Here is a 17,285-nt window from a genome sequence, read left to right on the forward strand (position 1 = left end):
AGAGAGAGTGTGAGAGAGAGAGTGAGAGAGAGAGAGAGAGAGGAAGGGAGTTTGTGTGTGTGTGTGTGTGTGTGTGTGTGTGTGTGTGTGTGTGTGTGTGTGTGTTGGGAGGTGGAGTAGAATAATCTTAGACTTTTGATAGCACTGAGAAATAGTCCTGGTGTTGGCAGAATCAAGGCAAACACCTGGAGTCTGAAAGCATCACCGTGGGTGCAATGCAAGGTTTGGTTTACAAGTAGATTGTGTGCGTGTGTGTCAGTAACAAGCCAAGTGTTGAGGCACATACAAACAAGGACGAATAGGCCATTCAGCCTCTCCATCCTGCTCAATCACGTAAATAAAATCACAGCAAACCTCATTCTGACCTCATATGCACATTCCCATCTGTCGCTGATAAGCAAGAGGTGAAAGGTTATCAAAAGTCTATCCAGCAGGGTAAACATAAATTCAATCTCTGCCAGAATTGAGCAGAGGCTTACTAAAGGGATCTCTGAAAACAACAATCTGTTTTTTTCCCGCAATTGTGCCTGCACATCAGTCTTGGTTTCTGTCAGTCTGTCTTAGAACAAAATGTTCTATGTATTATCAACAAAATCCAATGGATAATAGAGCTCATTTCATCTCTCTGCTTCATACATTTTTTGAAGTCGACAGAATGTAGCAATTAAAGCTACAACAGATGTGTAATCAGTATGCTGTCATTTTTTTCCTCAAAATAACAAACATTGACAAATCTGTTCCAAAAATCAGAAAGTTAAATTATGTACGTAAATTCAAAATGTTATTCCAAATATTTCCCCATGACATGGCCATTGTTACATCCCTTTGTTCGTTCCCAAGATGTGGGCGCCACAGACAAAGTCAGGCCAGTATTTGCTACATCGTTCTCAAGAAGATGGTGGTGTGCCACCATGTTTAATTCCAGCAGGCCTGTTGGGGAAGGTGCTCTAGAATTTTGACCAAATAACATTAAAGCAATACACACAAATAGGAGGCCTGGAGATGATGATAATGTTGTTGTACCTACTGTCCTCTAGCAGACAGTGGAAGTAATGCTTTTAGGGAGGTAAGATCAAAACAACTGCGGCGAATTGCTACAATGCATCATGCAACATGTCATAATGTTTTGATTCCTTTCCGCACTGAAAGATAAACTGGCATTGGATGCAGTCTGGAGAAGGTTCAGTAAGTTGAGAGTCCAATGGAACTTAGAAGAATCAGAGGAATACTTATCGAAACACACAAGATAGGAACCAGCTTTAGGGACTGAGATAGTAGTATCAGGAAAGAGACAGAGGGTAAAGTCCTTATTTGTAAGCTTTGTAGTTTGTCAGGAACAGCCCGAGGAAGTGAGAACATACGTGGGAGAGAAAGCGAGAGCAAGATCTGATTTGGTGAGTAGTAGGCAAGGTGGAGTAAGTTGTTCCTAATCTATTGTTTGTGGTTGGTAAGGATCACAATGGCAGAGAACCCAGCCCCATGGAATGCTCCTCCTGCAACATGACATCAATCAGGATGGTGAAATCCCATATGGCCATATATGCAGAAAGTGTAGAGCTGCAGCTCCTGATTCACTGCATGGAGCAGCTGGAAATGCAGATGGACAAACTATGCAGCATCCATGATGCTGAAGACATCATGGGTAGCATGTTCAGTGAGCTCATCATATAACAAGGGCTACATAGGCAGAAACGCATTGGGTGACCGCCAGGAAGACCAGTAAGTGGGAGCAGGTAGTGCAGGAGTCCCCTGCAGCCATCCCCATCTCAGGGTTAAGAAGCAACAGCCAAGTTTCTAGTATCACAGTTGGCTCTGCTGAACAGCCAAGGGAGGAACAAGACCAGGAGCGCTTTGGTAACTGGGGACTCAACTGTAATGGCAACTCACAAGTAGTTCTGTGGGTTCAAATGAGACTCTCAAATGGAATGGTGCCTCTCAGATGTCAGGGTCAGGGATGTCTCAGAGGAGCTGCAAGGTGTTCTGAAGGGGAGGGAAAACAGCCAACATTTATGATATATGTCAGTGCCAATGACAAGGGTTTAAAAAAAAAGTCCTGCAACAGGAGCTTAGAGAGTTAGATAGTAGGTTAAAGAGGAAACTACTAAGGTTATAATCTCTGGATCACTTCCAGTACCATTTGCCAAGTATAGGAAAAAGGAGATAGGTTAGATGAATGTATGGCTGAAGGAGCGGTGTAGGAGGGAGGACTTTAGATTTTTGATTTAATGCATGAAGGTGGATGAACTTACAGTTTTGATCAGCATGTGAAAGTATGATATTGTTGCAATCACTGAGATATACTGAAGGAAGGGCAGGACTGGCAGCTCAACATTCCAGGGTATAGAAATTTCAGCCAGAGTAGGGGGAAAGAAGAGGAATCTGAGAGAGGTGGGTCATTACATCACTGATAAAGGAAACCATCACAGCAAGTCATAAGGGAGGATATCTCAGAAGGTTCTTCAAAAGAGGCCATCGGGATAGAGCTTAGAAATAGCGAAAGGGATGATCAATCTGCTGGGATTTTAGGTCTCTCAATAATCAGTGAGCGATTGAGGAACAAATCTAAGAAAATCACAAAAGTGTGAGATAACACAGTTATAATTGTAGTGGATTTCAACTTTGCGAACATCAAGTGGGATCACTCAAGTGTGAAAGGATTAGGTGGAATTTTTAAAGTGCATTAGGAGAGCTTTTTCATGGACTCACTTTCACCCAGTAAGTAGATAGTCCTGTTCAGAGATGGAGCGGTGCTAAACCTATTCCTAGGTAATTAGGCTGGTCAGGTGACTGAGGTGTGAGTAGGTGAGTGTTTTGGAATAGTTAGCATAACCATATTTCAAAAACATTACGGAAAGGATAAGGATAGTGAAGAAATTAAGTATCTAAACAGAGAAAGGCCAATTTCAATATCATTAGACAGGATATGGAAAAAATAGACTGGGAGCAGCTAAGTCTACATTTGAAAAGTGAAAGTCTTTTAAAAGTAGTGCAGGCAACGTTCAGGGCCATTGTGCTTCTCCAAGAGTGAAGGGCAAAAGCAACAAGTTTAGGGAACCCTGGATGTCTCGAGTTGAATTGAACTGAATTTATTGTCATGCGTCATGTCAAGGGATATCAAGAGATTGATAACATATGCTCCCTTTTTGTTTAAGTATACAGAATTAAAAACAGAAGAGGCCTTTCAGAAGTATAGAGTGTGCTGCTTAAAAAAAAAAGAGAGCAAAGAGGAGCTACAAAATATCTTTTGCAGATAGAATTGAAGAAATACTTATAAAAAGCTTTGGAGTTTGTTAAAACCAAGAGGATTACCAGGAAAAGAATGCGACCTAGAGCCAAAAGGAGTAATCCATCTGTGGAGCCAGAGGACATGGGTGAGATCTTAAATGAATATTTTTCATCTGTACTCACAAAAGAGAAAGACAAAGGCATTATCCTCACTGACTACTTCAGAAAGAGGGATCCTACAGCATGTTAAGATTAGTAAGGAGGAGGCTGTACTCATGGATATAAAAGTCCATATATCCCCAGGGCCTGATCAGATGTATCCCATGTTGCTATGGGAAGTAAGGTGGAGCTCTGGCAGAAATTTTAATACTTTGGTGGCCACAGCTGAAGTGCCAGATGACTGGAGGATAGCTAATGCAGTTCCTTTGTTCAAGGGCAGTAAGGATAGGCCAGATAATTACAGACTGGTTGCTAATGTCAGTGGTAGGAAAATTATTGAAAAACAATTCTAAGGGATAGGATTAATTAACACTTGGAATAAACACGGATTGATCCGGAATTGTCAACACAGAAGGAGATCCTGTCTAATTTAAAAGGAACCTTATTTTGAAAAAGGGGACTAAATATATTGATAAGGGTAGCGCAGTTAATGCAGTTTATATGGACTTCAGGAAGGCCTTTGATAAAGTCCCACATGGAAATCTAGTCCAAAAGACAAGAGCCCATGGAATCAAAAATTAGAGTACAAATGTGAAGCAGAGTGTGTTGATGGAAAGTTGTTCGTGATTGGAACCTGTGACCAGTAGTGTACCACAGGGATTGGTGCTGTAACCCTTACTGTTTGTCACGTACATTAATGACTTGGATGTGAATGTAGAAGGTATAATTAGTAAGTCTGCAGATGGTATGAAAACTGGTGGTGTCGTTGGTAGAGATAAGGATGGTCTCAGGTTACATTCCGATATTGGTCAGCTGATAAATTGGGCACAGCAATGGCAGATGGAATGTAATCCTAATAAATCTGAGGCAATGCATTTTGGGAAAGATTTATACATGAATGGTAGGCTCCTAGTAAGTACTAAAGGAACAAAGGGATCTTGGTAAACAAGACCACAGATCCCTGAACGTGTCAGCACAGGAAGATAGGGTGGTGAAGGAAGCATATGGGATATGTGCCTTCATTACCTAGAGCACAAAATATCAGTGCAGGGAAGTATTGCTGCAACTTTTTAAAGCACTACTATGCCATAGATGGAATACTGCGTGCATTTCTGGTCACCACACTATTAGAAGGATGTGATTACACTATGGAGGGTGCAGAAGAGATGAACGAAGATATTGCCAGGGATGGAAAATCTCAGTTAAAAGAGACTGGTTTGGCTGGGTTTGTTTTCCTCAGAGCAAAGAAAGCTGAGGGATAGATGGAGGTAGACAATATTATGATAGAGTAGATAGTGAGAATCTTTTCCCCATGCACATGTAATTAGGATCAGACAGCATATGTTCAAGGTGAAGACTAAGTGGCTTAGAGGGGATTTAGGAAATATTTTCTTTCCGCACCAAAAGGGTGAAATATGGAAATGCACTGCCTGAGGGTGGGGTGAAGGCAGGTATTCTTGCAACATTAAAGAAGCAGCTGGATAAGCACTTAAAAGGCCAAGGCATAGCAGGCCATGGACCAAGTGCGGTCAATTGGACTAGCTGAGTTTGCATAGACATGGTGGGACAAAGGGCCTGCTTCAATGCTTTATGACTCTGGCTTTAATGGGGTTTTGACACAGTAGATGTAGTGGAGTGGTTTCCCTTACAGGGATGCTCTCGGACTAGACGGCATAATCTTAGAATAAAGAGTTGCCCAATTAGAACATTGAGGAGGAGGAATTTGTTCTTTAAATGATGATGAAGCTGTGGAGTTCTGCTGTAAAGAGGCTGGGTCATTAAGTAGTGTTAAAAATCTGCCTCTCAGCTGTGAATTAGTGGAGGAAATCAAGGGATATGGACAAAAGGCACAAAACTGAGTTGAGGGCATCAGATCAGCCATAATCTCATTCAACGATGGAACAGATTTGATGGACCAAATGGCCTATTTCTGCTTCTACGTCTCATATGGATAGTATACACTGTGCACCATTAGTGGACGCAGCAAATGGGGCATCATTCGAGCACACTATTTTCCACTTGGTCAGCATTTCAGTTATCACTGGAAATCCTTTAGTGTGCTGCACATACTCGACTTAAATCAAAACGTCTCTGAGCAAATCCAGACAAGCTTAACACTGGGAATGCCACGAGAATGTCTGCCATCAATGAAATAGTGATAATCTACCAAACGACTAATGTTACACGTGGACACAACCAAACTCAGCCAGGGTGTACAGAATGTCCAAACAGAAACTCTATTTGCATTTTTATGCTTTTCTGGTTTCCTGATCTTTCAAGGCAGTACAGAAAAGGAAGATCTAAATGTAGTCTTCAATGAAAACAGGTTAGAGGAGAAGGATTAATTAAAGCTGGCAACGTAGATACAATTTAGTCCACACTTTAAAGGTTTAATTTTCTCTCCTTAAAATCAACTCTCCAATCTACCTTTATAATGGATATTTCCTGTGCTGCAATTATACAGTTTTATTTATGGCAGTAATTTTAGTGACAAGTGAATGTTTACTGCAGCTTAGACGTTTGTGCAGTTGGATTCATCAGAAATATGAACGTTGGAATTTACAAATGATAAGTTGACAGGTGAATACAGAAGCAAAATTTACTCTACTATCACCAAATTGATCAGCACAATATCCACATTAGATTTTTTCCCCCTCCCCCCTAAGTGTATATAGAGACACGAGTATTCATCACATTCCCTTTTGAGGTCTATTATCATAAGGTTACATAACTATTAAAACTTCAAGGAGAAAGTTAGAACGGTGGATGTTGGAGATTAGAGTCAAAAAGTGTGCCACTAGAAAAATACAGCAGGTCAGACAGCATCTGAGAAGCAGGAGAATCGGCGTTTCGAGCATAAGCCCTTCATCAGAAATGTGTCATCTAGTCAATGATAACTCCCAAGATATTGAGAGCAGGGGATCCAGTGATGGTAATGCCATTGGAATCATGGAGCAATGGTTAGATTACCTCTTGTTGGCGATGGACATTGCCTGGTATTTATGTGGCACAAACGTGGGGTAACATCTCAAATCACTTCGCAGACAGGACACACATTCATCTCATGCACATACACAGGACGCATCTGATAGCTCTTAGCACTCTCTCACACATTGTGTCAGCGTGTGTTTACTTCACATTATATTCTTAGTACACACTCACCAACTTCGGCACTAACTCTATGGCTGGAATTGTACAGGAAGAGACAAGCAGCTTGTCAAGGTGGCAATCACAGAATGGCTAATGGCTGGCCATGTTACAGAGTAGCACTGTGCAATGTCAGCAACTTACACAGCAAACATGTTGCACGTGCTTCAAGCAAATGGCCTGTGTGAAAGTTAAAGGAGGCAGTCCTTAATGAGGTAAAGGGGCACTATGATCATGAGGTACCACCATCAGCCAGGCACTTAGTGCCACAAGAATCCAGACATGGGTCTTTGCAGTTAGCGTGTTGGGCTTTGGTTAGTCCTGCAGACCAAGATATGTCAGATTGTTGCAGAGCCATCATTTGTGGAGTGGGTCAATGTTTTCTGTAATGCGACAGAAGGATTAACTATATTGGAAATGGATGGAACAGCAGGTGGTGGTGATGCACAAACAGGGCAAAGAGAGTGAAGTGTTCCCAGTGGGTGTGAGTAGGAAGTGCAGAGGGCAGAAAAATTTAGTTATTAGGGAGCATGAAGTAGACGAGAGCCATTGAGTGGACATGATGCAAGCAAAGGCAGTTGAAGTCCATGATTCTTGTTGTGATGTATGTTCAGTGGCAGAATTTGAGTGAGTGATGGTCCTGAAAGTGCGAGGTAACAGAGAGAAGATTAAATACATATCCACTCAGTGTAAAAAACACTTTCTTTCATTATACATTGCTATGCACCCTGATCCACTCAGAGTGTAGCAATGACCCAGGCTGAATGTATTTGATGGTGTGGCCTCCGATAGTGGTCAGTTGGAAAAGGATAGCCTTCCTCCCACCAGCCTGCTCAAGGTCTCTACATTCCTTCCTGAAGTGGGGAGCAAGTTTTCCTTTCCTCTGGGCCAGTTCCCAAAGGTTAAGGCTCAGGTACCACAAAGTGAGGGGTCATTCCTGGTTTGCAACATCTGACATTGTTTGGAGCCAGGCTTCAAACATCACAGCAGCAGTGGCAAGCGCATCCAAAAGCCCAAATGCATAATTAATAAAGTACAGAGCAGATGACTATCTCGAATATAAAAAAAAGTCACGGAGCCACGGTAGAACAAACACAAATGGATCTCCCTTGATAAACCACCAAAATAAGAACATTTTACCTAGCGCGTTTTGCAGCCAGCAATTGCTAATACTTATTGAGACCATCATTTATCACTTTGAATGTAAAATTTAGATCATTCCACAACCTCACACATTCCTTGTTCAAAAGTTAGAAGATCACCCTGTTGCAACATGGAACAGTCCTGTGGAAACATGACAATCTCGGTACAGAAAAGGCATTTCCATTTGTTGGAAAGAGTAGCATCAGAAGACAGTTAGTAAAGGATTTCTGATGGTCATGAGTTTATTCACACATCTATCCCCAGGAATTGGAAGAGGGAGAGGGTCATTAAACATTTTAAAGGCACAGGTACTAAGTTTGCAGATGATACAAAATTCATGAAGAAGGATATCACAGAGAACAAGAGGATCTTTACCAGAGGCACTATGGATGGAAAAAGTGGCAGATGGAGTTTAATTTAAACAAAAGTTGCATTTTGGTAAAGCAAACCAGGGCAGGACTCATACGGTTAATGGTAGGACCCAGGTGAGTGTTGCTGAACAAAGGACTTGGAGTGCAGGTGCATAGCTCCTTGAAAGTGAAGTTGCACACAGACAGGGTGGTGAAGGCATTTGAAACACTTGCCTTCATTGGTCATAACAGAGTATAGAAGTTGGGCTATCACGTTGCAGCTGTATAGGACATCGATGAGGCTTTTAGAATACTGCATATTATTCTGGTCACCTTTTTATAGGAAGGACATAGCTAAACTTGAATGGGTGCAGAGAAGATTTACAAGGATGTTGCCAGGTCTGGAGGGCCTGATATATAGTGAGAGGCTAAATAGGCTGGGACACTAGAGACTGAGGGGTGACCTTATAGAGGTTTATGCAACAATGAGGGGACATGGTCTTTTTCCTAGAGGAGGAGACCAAAACTAGAGGACATAGGTTTAAGGGGAAAAAGGAGACAGATTTAAAAAGGGACCTGAGGGGTAACTTTTTCATGCAGAGGATAATGCATGTATGGGATGAGCTGCCTGTAGTATTGGTGGAGACTAGTACAGTTACAACATTTAAAAAAGGTGCCTGGATGGTCTTATGATTAGGAATGGCTTAGAGGGACATGGGCCAAATGCTGGTAAATAGGACCAGGTCAGATTGGGATGTCTGGTTGGTGTAGATGAGTTGGACTAAAGAGTTGGTTATAGAGAAAACACATCGGATCATCAACTCCACACTCACAGGAATCCGATTCACGAGAGAGGAAGAAAAGGACAACCAATTCCCATTCCTAGACGAGAGGGTACAGAGAACACTAAACGGAGAATTCACCACTAAGGTACACAGGAACGCCACACACACAGACCAAGTCCTGAACTATGAAAGCAACCATCCCAATACACACAAACGAAGTTGCATCAAGACACTATTCAAAAGGGCCACAACACACTGCAGCACACCAGAACTGCAAAAAGAGGAAGAGGAACACCTATACAAGGTATTCGCCAAAAACGGATATCCTCGCAATTTCATCAACAGATGCCTAAGGGAAAGACAACAGAACGAGGACATGCCGCAACCCAAAGGACTAGCCACACTACCATACATCAAGAACATCTCTGAAATGACAGTCAGACTACTGCGACCCCTAGGACTTATAACAACACACAAACAACAGCCACTCTCAGACAACAACTCACCAGAACGAAGGACCCGATACCCAGCATGAGCAAAACTAATGTAGTGTACAAAATCCCATGCAAGGACTCACAAAACACTATATAGGACAAACAGGAAGACAGCTAACGATCCGCATCCACGAACATCAACTAGCCATGAAACGACACGACCAGCTATCCCTAGTAGCCACACACGCAGACAACTAGCAACATGAATTTGACTGGGACAACACTACCATTATAGGGCAAGCGAAACAAAGAACAGTCAGGGAATTCCTAGAAGCATGGCACTCATCCACAAACTCCATCAACCTGGACCCAATATACCGGCCACTACAGCGGACAGCTGAAACTGACAACCGGAAGCGGCAGGGACAGGCCACTATAAATGCCGGAGGAAACACCACAGAAGCGCTTCACAGGAGGCTCCCAAGCACTGAGGATGTCACCTAGACAGGGGACGAAACGTTTGCAACAAAAACTTCCAGCTCGGCGAACAGAACCACAACAACGAGCACCCGAGCTACAAATCTTCTCACAAACTTTGAAAGAGTCGGTTTCCATGCAGTATGACTAGATAAATTTTATAGAGTCAGTGTCTTATTAAGAAGACTACCTAGGACAGAAAGGGAAGTAAACTTGAAGTCACAGTCTGATTAGTCATGCTCTTACTGATTGATAGAGCTAACAAAAGAGAACAAATGGCTTATATTCAAGGGCCTGCTCTTAATCCATACGTTCATAATATGGGTTGCTGAATGTAAAAATGTTTTATGTTTCATGTTTATGGAAGGAACAGAATCTTTCTTCGTTCATGGTCATTTTTGAAATTTTAAGAGACTCCCTATTATTTGAAATTTACATATTCAAGGACAGCGAGCACTTTTGCAAATTTCATTAGATGCAGCATTTTTGTTGCTTTGAGAACTGCAGGCTTTTTTTCCTTCATCTGACAAGCTCCTGTGATCAGCATTTCTGCATCTATACATAAGGAGGGAAGGAGAAACACACACTCTCAGCTTCACCTTCTGCTAGGCTGGAGTTAAAAATCTGATCAAATGTTGTGCTTATTAGGGAAAGATTATTTCTTTAAAATCCCCCTCCATTTCAATCCGGAGTCAGGTTCAGTCAGGACTATGCATTTAAGCTGCAATTTTCACATTGCATCCCTGAAGATTTGGCTTTGTAACAAAACCGCAGTTTTAAAGCAGCAATAAACTCAGGAATTATAATTGTGTCTGTGTAGAGAAGGACAGAGATCCTTTGGAGATGCAGTTGCTCGCTCCCTCCAACCTCTGAATTATTAAAAATTGCAGACAGACCATGGCGGCCTCCAGGTCTGCATTCAACACTGTCCCCCATCTGCTGCAACCAAGTAGTAAATTGGCCACCTGCAGACATTTGCAAGGAAAACCAGTAAAACTGGTAAAGATGATAGCATACTGGCTCAAGTCATCTTGTATACCTCACCATGTATGTCCAGTACAACCAACATTTTCATGTCTAAATACTACAGATTTTCCTTTCTGCACTTGGATATCCTCAGTTGATCCCCTTTAATTGTTCTTAAGTGACCATATTAGCAAACTGGATTGGCACAACCAAGTACAGGCGATTAGCCCTGCAGTCGTCACCATCTCACCTCAGCAAAAATGACTTGTAGTGGGATGGAGCTAGGGAATTAACATGCATTCGAGCAGCAACATGTTTTTAAAGCACTTTCACGCTTCCAATCACAGTCTCAATGAAAATGGAGAAAAAAAAAAACAAGCCATTTCTGTTTTCTTAAAAAATACTTCTCTTCAAATTAGATTTTACTTAAATTATAATAATTCAATACAAAACAAATTTAATGTTTGCAAACTTCTTAGTTGTTGAGATTGAAATCTTCAAACAGAATTCCGAAATTGATATCAATTATACAGTCTACAAACAGGGTCCAAAATAAACCTATGATTGTAGAAAACAACATCTAAAATGTGAATCCAGATAAACATTGCACTGTCATTTACTTCCACCACCTACAGCACAGCACAAAAGGGATTTAAGTGTCAAAAGAACATTAGAAAGCAGGTTGGTATCTGTATTCACTAAATGCTTGGCAACCTTAGGAGGAACACAAGGGTGAAACATTTTAAGCACTGAGCTTCAACAAAAACGTATTCAAATAAAAGGACACTGGTTGAAACATTTCATATCTGCAGATTTCCCATGAGTTTACTCCCAGTAATTCAGAGGAAATAATGTTTTCCAGTGAGGACTGCACACTAAAAATTGTTAAACACTGACACAAGACTGTGTTTTAAATAATGATGGGGGACAAGCTGCAGGATTATCGGCATGTGGAAATTACAAATTCTGATGACAATAAAACAAATTCCTGTTACAAATATACTGGGAGGACTACATGTGTTGGCAAGTCATGGTTCTGCCTGGTTTGGATTCTAGCTCAGAAGTAAATGGGAGCATTGGCAGAGCTGGACTTGGAGGATGTGCAAATGAAGTACTTATTGTGTTGCTTATAAGCACTGGGAAGGTGTCTATAGGTTCTGGAAGGGACGGGGTGAGTTTGGTAGCAGCAGGTGTGTTGTGGGGCAGGGGACAGTCCCATTCACTCCACATGATGTCAAGAAATAGTTGGACACACTGGATACTCTAAGGCTATGCGAACTGACAACATTCCTGTCGGAGTACTGAAGACTTGTGCTCTAGAATTTGCCAGACCTGTAGCCAAGATGTTCCAAAACAGCTGCAAAACTGGCATCTACCAAACACTGGAAAATAGTCCAATGATGCCCCGTTCATGTTCTGCAAAAGGCAACTCAACTCTTGACCTCATTACAGCATTGGTTCCTGTATGAATTAAAGAGCTGAACGTTCACGGTGAGGTAAGAGTGACAGCCTTTAACTTCAAGGCCACATGTGACTGTGTGTGGCATCAAGAGGTCTTGACAAAATTGGAGTCAAAAGGAATCAGGGAAAACTGTCTGCTGATTGGAGAGCCATACCTAACACATAGGAAGATGGTCGTGATTGTTTTTTTTGGGAGCGGGGGTCAGTCATCTCGAAGGGAGATCTCTGCAGTAGTTCCTCCAGGTACTGTCCCACACCCAACCATCTTTAGCTGTTTCATCAATGATCTTTCCTTCATAAAAAGGTCAGAAGGGCAGATGTTCACCAATGACTGCATAAGGTGCAGCACAATTTGCGTCTCCTCAGATATTACATTCAAATGGAATAACTCCTGGACAATATTCACAGTTAGGCTGAAAAGCAGCAAGAAACATTTTATCACAAATGTCAGGCAACAGTTTTCTCCAATAAAAGACAAACTAACCATTGCCTCTTGACATTCAACAGCATTACCATCACCAAATTCTTCATTATCAGCATCCTGGAGTTTACCAATGGGCAGAAAAGCACTGGACTCGACACACACACACAAACACACGCTCTAAGGGCAGGTCAGAACCTAGGAATATTGTGGCAAGTAACTCACCTCTTCACTCCTCAAAAGCCTGTCCACCGTCTACAAGGCACAAGTCAGGAGTACGACAGAATACACCCCTGTACTCCCCACATGCCTGGATGAATGCAGCTCCAACAATGCTCAAGAAGCTTGACACTATCCAGGACAAAGCAGTCCACTTAATTGGCACCACATTCACAATCATCCAATCCCTCCACCACTGATGCTCATTGGCAGCAGTATCTACAAGGTGCATTGCAGAAATTCACTGAAGCTGGTTAGGCAGCATCTTCCAAACACAGGTCCAATTCCATCTCAGAAGGCAACAGCAGCAGATACACGAGAACACCACCACCTGCAAGCACCCTCCAAGCCAGTCACCATCACAATGTGAAAATATACCACTATTCCTTCAGTATTGCTGGTTCAAAGTCCTGGAACTTTGCTACACGATGCCAAGAGGGACATCTATAGCAAATGGACTGTAGTCAAGGAGGAAGATCACCACCACCTCCTCCAAGCCAACAAGGAGGAACAATAAATGTTGGATCACATGCCTATTGCATGACTGCCCTCATTTCAGGAATCAATTGCTATATCCTTTTTAACAAAAACTGAAATCAGTGGGTATCAGGGGGAAAACTCTCTAGTGGTTGAAGTCAGTCTACCTGACACAGAAGAAGATGGGCGTGGTTGTTGGAGGTCAGTCATCTCAGCTCCAAGATATGTCTGCAGGAGCTTTTCAGGGTAGCATCCGAGGCTGAACCATCTTCAGCTAGTTAATCAATGATCATTCCTCCATAAGGGTCAGCAGTGGGGATGTTAGCTGATATCTGCACAATATTCAGCACCAGTCACGACTCTTCATATACTGAAGCAGTCCATTTGCGCCACACAATGACCATCACCAATAAGAGACAGACAATCAAACCACCACTCTTTGACATTCACTGGTGTTACCATTACTGAATTCCCCACAACATCCTGGGAGTTACCATTGACCAGAAACTCAACTGGACTCACCTCAAGTACAGTGGCTACAACAGCCGTTCAGAAGCTAGGAGTACTGCAGCAAGTAATTCACCAGCTGACTCCACCATCTACAAGGCACAAGTCAGGAGTGTGATGGAATACTCCCCACCTGCCTGGACAGGTGCAGCTCCAACAACACTCGACGTTTGACACCATCTGGGACAAAGCAGCCTACGTGATTGGCACCACATCCACAAGCATCCACCACCAATGCTCAGTATAAACTGCTGCTATCTACAAGATGCACTGCAGACATTCACCAAAGATCCTCAGACAGCACCTTCCAAACCCATAACCACTTCCATCTAGAAGGTAAAGGGCATCAGATACATGGGAACACCACCAGCTGCAAGTTCGCCTCCAAGCCACTTACCATCCTGATATCGAAAATAAATCAACATTCCTTCACTGTTGCTGGGTCAAAATCCTGGAATTCTCTCCCTAATGGCATAGTGAGTCAACTCACAGCAGGGGCACTACAGCAGTTCAAGAAGGCAGCTCTCCACTATCTGCTCAAGTGCAACTAGGGACAGGCAATAAATGTTGGCCTAGCCAGCGACACAAAATCTCACAAATGAACATAAAAAAATTCCTCCCTTTGGTAGGGAGATTAATATTGCACACAGTATTAAAGGTACCAAAGTCTTGCCATATTGCAAGACTTTCTTACTGTTATACCATTCTCTATTAAATATGAACATATCATTGGTATTTTTTACCCTCTATTGTTGTACATGCAAGATATGATCCAATTGTAAGTTCTTCTCAATCTTTTCTAGTTTCTCACCTTTCAACAAAAAAAAATAACTCTGCTATTCCATTCTTCTTGGATTTTCCAGACAACATCTCCTTTTCCATTCCCAACTCCTAAGGCATACAAAATGGAATGCTCTTATCTACAAGAATGAGGAAGAATGCTGGAAGACATGAACTGAGCAGAGGGCAACCTGCATCTGTGTAAAGCAAGTGTCAAGCAAAGATTTCCCTTTACACTTTGCTAGTGCTAATGTAACATTTCATTCTACTCCTCCTCCTCCGACAGAATTTTTAAAACGTTTACACTCCAATTATTCATAATTTAGCAAAGGTTATTTATTGACCTGAAATCTGCTACTTCACTTTCTCTCCACAAGTTACTGTTAACAGTTTTTACTCATTTCTATATATATTTTTAAAAAAAGCAAAGTAGAAACAGATGGAGAAACAGAAAGGGAAAGACAGAAGTGCGAGATATGGATTAGAGAGCCTTGTCAACTACAGCGGCAGGGGATCCTCGGTTGAAGAAGAAGAACGACTAGATCTTTCAGAGGACTCCCTCAATCATCAGAACAAATGCAAGAAACTGGGAAAATGTGATGAAGTTCTTACTGGAGGCAGGTTGAGAGTCAAGGTAACAGAGGAAGTCAGTTAGTTTTTAATGGATATAAAAGGGGCCAGCCTATTCCTAAAAAAACAGAAAATGTTGAGGAAGGGAAGAGAGGAGTCAGAGATAAACCAGGTGAAAGCGATAGCAGAATGGAAATTGGATGACAAATTGATACATTTTTCCAATACTAGACAAGAGAGGGAAGTAATATGACGTCATCCATGTAACTCAGAAAGCCCTGGGGAAGGACCAGAGTAGGACTGGAACAAGGAATGTTTCACGTATCCAACAAACAGCCAGACATAGCTGGGGCCCATACAGGTATCCATGACCACAACTTTTATGTGGTTGAAGTGGGAAGAGTTAAAGGATAAGTTGGTCAAAGTAAGGTCAAGCTCAGCCAGGGGAGGGTGGTAGTGGTGAATGGGGACGGTTCAGACCTTCTCTCAAGGAAGAAATGGAGAGCCCTCAGATCATCTGATGGGGGATGGACATGCAGAGATACAGCATGTCCGTGTTGAAGAGGTACCAGGTAAACTGAAAATTTTGAAACCAAACGTTAGTGTTTATTAATAAAAGGAGCAATCTAATTGCTTTCGTGAGGAGTTATGAAGTTTAGTATCAATGCTGTAGAAGGTTGGTTCAACCACACCTGGAGTGTTGTGTGTAGTTTTGATCTCCTTACTTTACGAAAGATCTTATTGCCCTACAGGGAATGCAAAGAAGAGTTATCAAATTTGTTCCCAAGACAGAGGAATTGTCCATGAAGAGAGATTGGGCAAACTGTGCCTATATTCTCTAGAGTTTCAAAGAGTGAAAGGTAATCTCACTGAAACCTACAAAATATTTGAAAGGGATGAATAAATATATACAGGCAAGATATAATTTTTATTTCCTCAATCTCAGAATACAAAAGTTAATGCATAATCATCTTTTATTTAGTGAATGCCACTGAAGAGTTAAATTTTGTTGGCATGTACTGTCCACACTGAACCTCAGCTCGTCAACTATAAATGCAATAGTGAAATATATTCAAGATATTTCATATAAAGCTCTCAAATCCACACATTTAGATCATTGTACAAATACACATAAGGAAAATATGACTTATTAACCCTGTTAATAAGACTCTGAAAACTGAGAAGAAAGTCTCAGCTAACAAAAGAACAAATCTTCCAATCACTTCTGCTTCCGAAGCAATTTAAAGCTCCTACTATATAGAGCTTAAATCTGCAGTGCGTTTTCAAGCTTCTAGTTTATGTCTGTAATCAGAGGGCAAATCCCAGCATGCTTAGCACAATTTCTTATTTTGTAAAATGCTGTCATTGACATATGGGTACCTTAAGAAAACATTTAAATTTAAATGCAAATGTTAACAGATTTTTACATTAATGTTAAATATTTAGGGAGGAGAATTGTTTTAATGATTTGTTGCCATAGCAACCCAACGTCAGGCAACCTTCTATCATATATATGATCATTCTGGGCCCCATAGGCACACTGGGAATTGTAGTCTTATTTACACAGAATCTCAATTTCAGTTAGACCAAATCTGACAATGTAGGGGATGTTGCAACAAAGAGTAGACAGACCACCAACTGACAACTTTCAAAATTACCACTAATGAAAATATAAATGAACTGTTGTGACTATTAATGACACATTGCTCTGATAGGAGGACAATTCCAGTCACTAATTGAATCCAGAGTAAATTTAGAAAATTCAAATTAATTTGCAAATATCACATTTATAATTGGAAGTTCTTCTGCAAAAGCGTAGCAGCACAATAAGAGATGTTCACTTTTTGATACCCATATCTTGTAATTAGTTTTATTGTGTAGCCCTTCCTGATCTGCAGTACCCACTGCCTGCTTGGGATGAACGTAAAAGATCCAATGACTTGAAGAACAGGGGAGATCATCCTGTTGTCTTAGTCAATACTCATTCCTCAGAAAACAATCACATAAACAAATTACCAGTACCAATATCTTATCGTTCTTTGTGGGAAATTATTTTATGTAAATTAGCTGCTACATTTCCTACACTAAACAATAACGATAAAGTAGTTAATTGACTGCAAAGTGCTTTGAAATGCTCAGTGGTCATGAAAAGCATTATACAGTG

General features: G+C 41.4%; 1 protein-coding gene and 1 long non-coding RNA gene across 23 annotated transcripts in view; one reads left to right on the plus strand and one right to left on the minus strand.

Moving 5' to 3' along the window:
• The window catches only part of LOC148145110 (uncharacterized), an 18,036-nt gene extending 3,264 nt beyond the window's left edge, over positions 1-14,772 (plus strand). The window contains exons 2-3 of the long non-coding RNA XR_015750931.1: positions 3,153-3,371; positions 14,635-14,772. This is a non-coding gene — a long non-coding RNA (uncharacterized LOC148145110). The remainder of the gene's footprint in view (positions 1-3,152; positions 3,372-14,634) is intronic.
• LOC122563182 (uncharacterized) overlaps positions 1-17,285 on the minus strand; it is a 103,546-nt gene that overhangs the window by 72,825 nt on the left and 13,436 nt on the right. The gene's annotated exons all lie outside the window — the stretch shown is intronic.

Source organism: Chiloscyllium plagiosum, unplaced genomic scaffold (genome assembly GCF_037043375.1).
Source record: "Chiloscyllium plagiosum isolate Xiang-an unplaced genomic scaffold, Cpla_swu_hap1 HiC_scaffold_26, whole genome shotgun sequence".
NCBI classification, from domain to species: domain Eukaryota; kingdom Metazoa; phylum Chordata; class Chondrichthyes; order Orectolobiformes; family Hemiscylliidae; genus Chiloscyllium; species Chiloscyllium plagiosum.